The following is a 7,661-nucleotide window of genomic DNA, read 5'->3' on the forward strand; positions in this document are numbered from 1 at the left end:
AGAAGAGAAAGTATCCTAGGGGTTTCCCAAATTATACAAGGTTAGTTTCTACCCAAGTTATCCTTAAATTCTTGAAAATTCAGCAAAGAGCAAGTGAAGTGGAAGTTTAGGGATTTCTTCAAAGGTAAGAACTTTATTCTTCCTTAGTGATCCTAATTGACTGAGACGGGTAATGAGTGATCAAAACCTTGAATTCGTTCATATTAACTTGAACCATGAAAAATACCACTCTAGGCCTAAACCTTAGTTTCACGAAAAAGGGGGTAAGGACCTAGAGCTCAATAAAGTTTTAATCTTTATGTCACAACCCAAAACAACCAACCGGTCGTGATGACGCCTAATGCACTTGATAGGCAAGCCGAACGTAACAATAACTAATCATAATAATAGAAATGATGAAAATAATACAAGCATAAAGCCATCCACATAACATAATAGCGTCAATACGTAATAAATCCCCCAGAACTGGTAAATAAAGAGTTATGAGCTCTAAAACAAAAATACGAGTCTGAAATACAAATAACAATGATGTCTGAATGACATAGAACAATACAAAATGAAAAGAGACATTAAGACTGCGGTCGAGATGTAGTTCTACCCCGCCTCTCCAAAGATTACTTTGCAACAAGCTTCAACTACTGATGGCTCGCTCCAATACCTGGATTTACATAATTAAGTGTAGAGTGTAGTATGAGTATAACTGACTTCATGTACTCAACAAGTATGATAACTAACCTTAGCGGGATAATAGAAGCAAGAATTATAAATGATACTCGCTAATCACCTGTACAGTTAATAAATCCAACAAGTACGGAACAATAATATGATCAAGTCATGAATCACAAAACGAACCACCTTGGTGCATACAATTACTTAACGTACTATGCTCAGTCAACATTCCAGCATATAGAAGATATACAAATAAAGTAGGTAAACAACCAAGAAAATTGCAAATAAAGATGAAATGGAATAACGAAATCAAACACTGGCCAGCTTTTCCTCAGAATTTCCATAACCAAACCAAACCACTGATAAACTTTCCTCAAATAGCGTGTACACCATCAAGAAGGAACATGAGAGAGTGACCCTAGGGGGATGGATCCATATCCAGATGCTGCACGGACAACTCACGTGCTGCACGGACAACCCACGTGCTAATAATATCAAGGGCACGGATAACTCACGTGTTGCACAGATAGCTCACGTGCCAATAATATTAATATCTCAGATCTGCACAGATAGCTCACGTGCTGCACGGACAACTCACGTGCTGCATGGACAACTCACACGCCAATATCACAAACCGTCCAGTATGGTCACAAGCTCAATATCACAACCCACCTAGCGTGGTCACAGGCTCAATATCACAATCCGCTGGCATGGTCATATCAATATCACAGTCCAATCGGTGTAGTCACAAGATACCAGTCCAATCCGTATCACAGAGAAAGCATATATACAAGAATACATGTACATACTAAGGTGTATGCATGCGTAAGTGTGCTATCATAGCGCAAATACATCAAGAAAGTAGAAATTATCAGGTTCAATCAAGATATAACCTCTATATAACCTCAAACATGGCTGAAATAGCTCACAACAGGGGCACAAATATAAGAAGCATCACAGTGTTAAGCTTAGCAACCAATTCAAGGCGTATCATTGTCTAAGTACTACCCCCGAGCATGAACAATGCCCTGGTGCACGCACATGGGCACAACCCCACACATGCGCACCACCCATAGCACGTAGTTTTAACAAATAACTCAAGCAACTAGTGCCTCAACAAAGTTTAGATAAGATACTTACCTTATGCAAGCAAAATCAGTACTTTATGAATCCCTTCACACGTGAATCAACCTCCGGACGGCTCAAACCTAGCCAAAATAACTTAATATCATCAATAAAAGCAAGAAGAAACAATTCCAAATGATAAAGCTAAGATCTTGAATCAAATATGCATAGTCAAACGAAAAAGTCAACCCCGGGCCTGCACCCTAGAATCTGACAAAACTTACAAATTCCAAACACCCATTCCGATAAGAGTCCAAATATATGTGTTTCATCGAATTCCAACCTCAAATCATGAATTCTCACTCTCCAAAATTATAGTCCACCCCCCCCCCCCAAATCCCACCTTTTATTTATATAAATTAGGTGTAATAATCTATGGGTAATCACTATCTAATACTAAAATCAAGTAAGGATCATTTAAACCTTCAATTGTGACAAAAAGCCCTCCAAAAATCGCCCTTATCCGAGCTCCACAATTCCAAAAATGAAAAATAACCAAAACCCTTCGATTTTAATATTCTGCCCAGCTAAACCGCATCTGCGGGCCAAAATATCGCACCGGCGACACCGATTCTATGGTCTGATCCTCGCATATGCGAGGTACACTAAGTGCCCGACCATCCCCATCTGCGGAACACCAAGCGCATATGCGCTTCCGCTCCTGTGGACACTACATCTACGGTCCCTGCTCTCCTAGCCCAAGTTCGCTTCTAGGGCTAGACCTGACACTGAAAATATGGTTTTAACTTTCTAGATGCGCTTATTATGCAAGTGCCAATTTTTCTAAGTGTGGATATCTAGTTTCAGCATCTCCTAAAGTTTGGCTTACGTAATAGACAGGGAACTGCGTACCTTGCTCTTCTCGAACTAGTACCCCACTTACCACTATCTCGGGTACAGTAAAATATAAGTAAAGCTTTTTATCCACCTTCGTGGTGTGAAACAGAGGTGGGCTCGATAGGTATCGCTTCAATTCCTCCAATACTTGTTGGCATTCTGGGGTCCATGCGAAATTATTTTTCTTTATGAGTAAGGAAAAGAACCTGTGACTTTGATCTGATGAGCTCGAAATGAATTGACCCAAGGTGTCTATTCGTCCTGTTAGACTTTGTACGGCTTTCACGCTATCTACGATAGTGATATGTTCGATGGCCTTGATCTTGTCGGGGTTGATCTCGATTCCCCGGTTTGATACCATGAAGCCGAGGAACTTGCCCGAACCGACCCCGAAGGCACATTTTTCTGGGTTAAGCTTCATGTTGTACTTCCTCAAGGTTTTGAATGTTTCCTGCAAATGAGTTAAATGGTCCTCTGCGCGCAGGGACATAACCAATATATCGTCAATGTAAACTTTCATTGATTTACCTATCTGTTCCTCGAATATTTTGTTAACTAGGCGTTGGTATGTAGCTCCAACATTTTTTAGCCTGAAGGGTATTACATTGTAACAGTATGTTCCAAACTTAGTGATAAACGAGGTCTTCTCCTGGTCCTCCGGGTTCATTTGAATTTGATTGTACCTAGAGTAGGCATCGAGAAAGGTAAGGATCTCGTGGCCAGCCGTGGTATTGATCATGCGATCGATGTTAGGCAGTGGAAAGGAGTCTTTAGGGCATGCCTTGTTTAAATCCTAACAATCTACGCACATTCTAAGTTTGTTCCCTTTTTAGGGACTACAACTACGTTGGGTAACCACTCGGGGTATTTTACCTCCCGAATGGACCCTATTTTAAGAAAGTTTAGTTACCTCATCCTTATGAATGCATGCTTCACCTCAGACTGGGGCCTTCTTTTTTGCTTTACTGGTTTAAACCTGGGGTCGAGGCTCAGCCGGTGTGTTGTTATTGCCAGTGGGATCCTTGTCATGTCTAAATGGGACCAAGAAAAACAATCCATGTTATCGATAAGAAATTGAATGAGTTTTTTCCTGATTTTGGGGGTTAACCCCGTTCCTAAGTATATCTTTCTCTCGGGCATATACTCAATCAGTATGACCTGTTCTAGCTCCTCGACCGTTGACTTGGTTGCATCTAACTCTTCGAGAACAACGAAAGTTCGAGGAGTAAGGAAATCCTCTTCTTCTTCTTCGATTACCTATTTCTCCAATTCGGTCGAGACTGGGGACGGTGATTTCTATTTGGCCGTCTGCTTATCTTTGGTGCTCGATTTTCCCGAGGCCGAAGACTCAAGTATCGGTGTCACCTCATTGACTGCAAACATTTCCTTTGCAGCGTGTTGTTCCCCGTAAATTGTTTTCACACCATCCATTGTTGAGAATTTCATCATCTGATGAAGGGTTGAAGGTACTGCCCTCATGTTGTGGATCCATGGCCTCCTGAGTAGTGCGTTATATCTCATGTCGCCTTCAATGACACGGAATTTTGTATCTTGGACGGTCCCGACCACGTTCACTGGTAGGATTATCTCCCCCTTTGTTGTTTCACTCGCCATGTTGAAGCCGTTTAGGACGCGAGATGCAGGTACAATTTGATCCTGTAGGCCGAGCTGCTCTACGACCCTTGATTTGATTATGTTTGATGAGCTACTTGGATCCACTAGAACACGTTTAACTTGAATTTTATTTTAAAAAATAGAAATTACGAGGGCGTCATTGAGCGGCTGAGAAATGACTTCCGCTTCCTCGTCATTAAACTATAGGATGCCCTCGGGCACATAACTCCGAGTTCGTTTTTCTCTGGTAATCGACACCTTGGTACGTTTGAATATAGGCTCTTGTGGAACATCGACCACGCCTACGATCATATGTATTATATGTTGCGGCTCTTCCTGCTCATTCTTTTTATTGGTGTCTCTTTCTCTGAAGTGGTTCTTAGCTCGATCACTGAGAAAATCTTGAAGATGACCCTCGTTGAACAATCGAGCTACCTCCTCCCTCAGTTCTCTGCAGTCTTCGGTCATATGGCCATGTGTGCCATGATATTTACAAATCAAGTTTGGATTTATTTGAGAAGGATCGGTTTGTATAGGTCTAGGCCACCTGGTGTCTTTGATCCTTCCGATAGCCGATACAATCCCCGATGCATCGACATTGAAATTATACTCCGATAACCGAGGTGCTTCCACTGGATTGGTATGTTTATCAAAACCACTCTTACTCATAAGTCCCCGAGAATTTTGCCCTCGATCATTCCTTTGATCGTTCCGAGGAGGATTGCGGCTCGGGCCGTTGTTTCTTCGATCTGCGATATATGGCTAATACCGTTTCTTATTTGACCTTGGTTCCTTGTCGGTATCTCCCGGGGCCTTGACTGCTAATCTATTTGGATGAACTGAACCCGAGGGAGCTCCCAGCTGGTCATCCTTGACCCTGATCTTCGATTGGTAACGACTATGTACATCTACCCAAGTCACAGCTGGATACTCGATCAGATTTTGCTTCAACTGTCGTGACGCGATCGAACTCCGCTCGTTTAACCCCTGTTTAAAAGCTTGCACGGCCCAATCATCCGAGACCGGTGGTAATTCCATTCGCTCCATTTGAAATCAGGATAGAACTCCCTTAACAGTCCGCGAACAAGAAATCCGGGTAAGGAATTCTGTTAACCTGGGAGAAGGTGTTAGGCATTCCCGAGTTCCGTGGTTCTAGCACGGTCGCTCAACTGTTATAATTGGCTTAGTTAACTGATTTTAGAACACTTTTGAACCTATGTGCAAATTTTAACTTTTAACCGCTTTTATTCATTTTAAAGAAGATTGAACGTCGTTTAAAACATGTCTTTGGATCGCGCCACATGAAATTCACCCACAATCCTAAACACATTTTATTCAACGTTTTAAGTTTTTGATTTGGGTCACATGAAATGCACACCCGAGTTTAGGAAGGTAATATTATTAAATATACGCGCCTAAAGCAACTACGCGTTTTAACTTTGCGAGGGCCATGGAGATTCGCTAAATGGCACACCTCGATTTCTAAGGATAAACAAGATTAATTAAACGAGGGCCATGCAATTGTCATTTTTGTTTGGCATGACGCACCTCAATTGATTTTAAAAGAAAAGAATTATTTCACTAAGGCAAACTAGAGATACTCCTACTTTAATCTAATTTAAAATTAAATATCACGACCACGTCACGGGAACCGTACCCGTAGTCACGATGATGATTTATTTGGAGAAGGGACGAGCCCTTGTAATCATACATGAGAAATATTCTAATGACTATCCTTTTATGGTCTTCAGGTTATAAATATCAATCAGAAACATATTCGTTGTTTCATAATCCAATTGCCATGAATCCAATGCCAACGCACGCATTCCCTGCTTTGGAATAACCCATGTCATAACTGAAAGCAAATCACAGTAAAGTTCAACTTCCATTTTTAGATAATTAGTTATAACTTCTAATTAAGGTATTGTCACTATTGGGGGGGGGGGGGGGGGGTATCAACCGAAATTAAAGCTAAAATTAAAATAAAAGGCTCAACTAAAATGATCCACGTGTGCTAATATTGTATTTCAACATCACATATACATATTACCAGGAGAAAATACGAAGAACATGGGGCAGAGATGAGGATAACCTGGTCGTGACTAACGTCGAATGCGTTGGAACCGCAATCGAACCTCGGACGAAACTGAAACGGAGCCCCTTACACAACGACTTCCGGCGACCTCTGAGTTTACCCGGAATCTCAACAGTTTCACGAGCTTATTTTTAATCACCAACACATACGCTAGAACTCAACGAAAAGGCTCAAGCAGGACCTCTTGAAAACTATCGCAAAACGGGAACAAGGCTGGGAATCAGGTTGAGGAGGGCACGTTTCTTTTGACTGCTTTTGCTGGGTTTCGGAGCTTTAAACCTTAGCCACATGACCGATAAACATGCTGCTATACTAAGGAAATCACAGCATCTTGTTCGTTCATCATCGAGGATTCGACTCCGGCGGAACAGTGGTAGTAGAGGGGGATGAAGGCGAGACGGGGAAGCAACAACCGGCGCCGGCGATGGGGTGAGATAGAAAAAGGGAGAGAGATGGCTGGAAGGGTCTGTTGTTTGTGTTATCGGTGGCTGGTTTTTTGGAGAGTCACGGAGAAGATGATAAGGCCGTTTTGGAGGCGAGCAGCGGTGCTAGGCTATAGGGGTCTGGTGGTGTGAACGGCGGCTGACATGGAGATGGAGTTTAGGCTTTTTGGTTTTGAAGGTGATGAAATCTCATGGGGGAGGGGTCTGTCCAGTATTGCGGCTGATCTCTTTAGGTCTTTAGGCGTTGCTCTCTTATGAAGAAGGAGAAGGTGCAGCTATGGGTCTGTTATGGAGGATGGTGGGCGGCTGCTTGGTGTTCTAGGGTTTTAGGTTGCGTCCTACATGAAGAAGTAAGAAGAAGCTCGAGGTCTTGTGTTTATGGCTGAAGCTGCGTCGAAGAGAAAACGACGGGGTCCGTTTTGGGTTGATGCGTTCTTATCCGAAGATGGGGTGCGAGGAAGACGATAATACAGGGGTGGTCGTCCTTGGTGTTATGCGGCTGAAGGCTGCTTCAGCTTGGGTGAAGATGGAAGCTGAACGGAGAGGGTCGTTTTGAGAAGATGAAACCAGGGGGGTGGGTCTTTTTTCGTTCTCTGCGGCGCTTCTTTTCTATATCTCCTTTTTGCTAATTTTCAGCATTACTTTATAGGTAGAGTCTAGGTTTAGGTGTATTTTTTTGTATTTTGCCAATTAGTCCCTAGGTCTTTTTGTGTTAAGTCATTAGGGTCTTTTTTATTTGTTTTTGTTCCAAAGAAGAGTCTAGAAGGGTCCCTAGACTTAATGAACTAATACGAATTGGGCCAAGAACTGGCCTCTAAAACTCTTAAAATTGTGATCCAACACCTTAATTGACTCCTTTTAAAATAAGATAAAAATAC

The 7,661-nt window shown here is 42.3% G+C and overlaps 1 long non-coding RNA gene across 1 annotated transcript; it reads right to left on the bottom strand.

Annotated features, from left to right (window-relative positions):
• Positions 1 to 427: 427 nt before the first annotated feature.
• On the bottom strand, positions 428 to 7,379 carry LOC109243265. The gene is made up of 3 exons (XR_002070533.1): positions 6,338 to 7,379; positions 1,810 to 1,877; positions 428 to 658 (listed from the first exon to the last, which is right to left on the bottom strand). It is a non-coding gene; the product is annotated as an uncharacterized LOC109243265 (long non-coding RNA).
• Between the last annotated feature and the right edge of the window lie 282 nt (positions 7,380 to 7,661).

Source organism: Nicotiana attenuata, unplaced genomic scaffold (assembly GCF_001879085.1).
Source record: "Nicotiana attenuata strain UT unplaced genomic scaffold, NIATTr2, whole genome shotgun sequence".
In the NCBI taxonomy this organism is placed as follows: Eukaryota; Viridiplantae; Streptophyta; class Magnoliopsida; order Solanales; family Solanaceae; genus Nicotiana; species Nicotiana attenuata.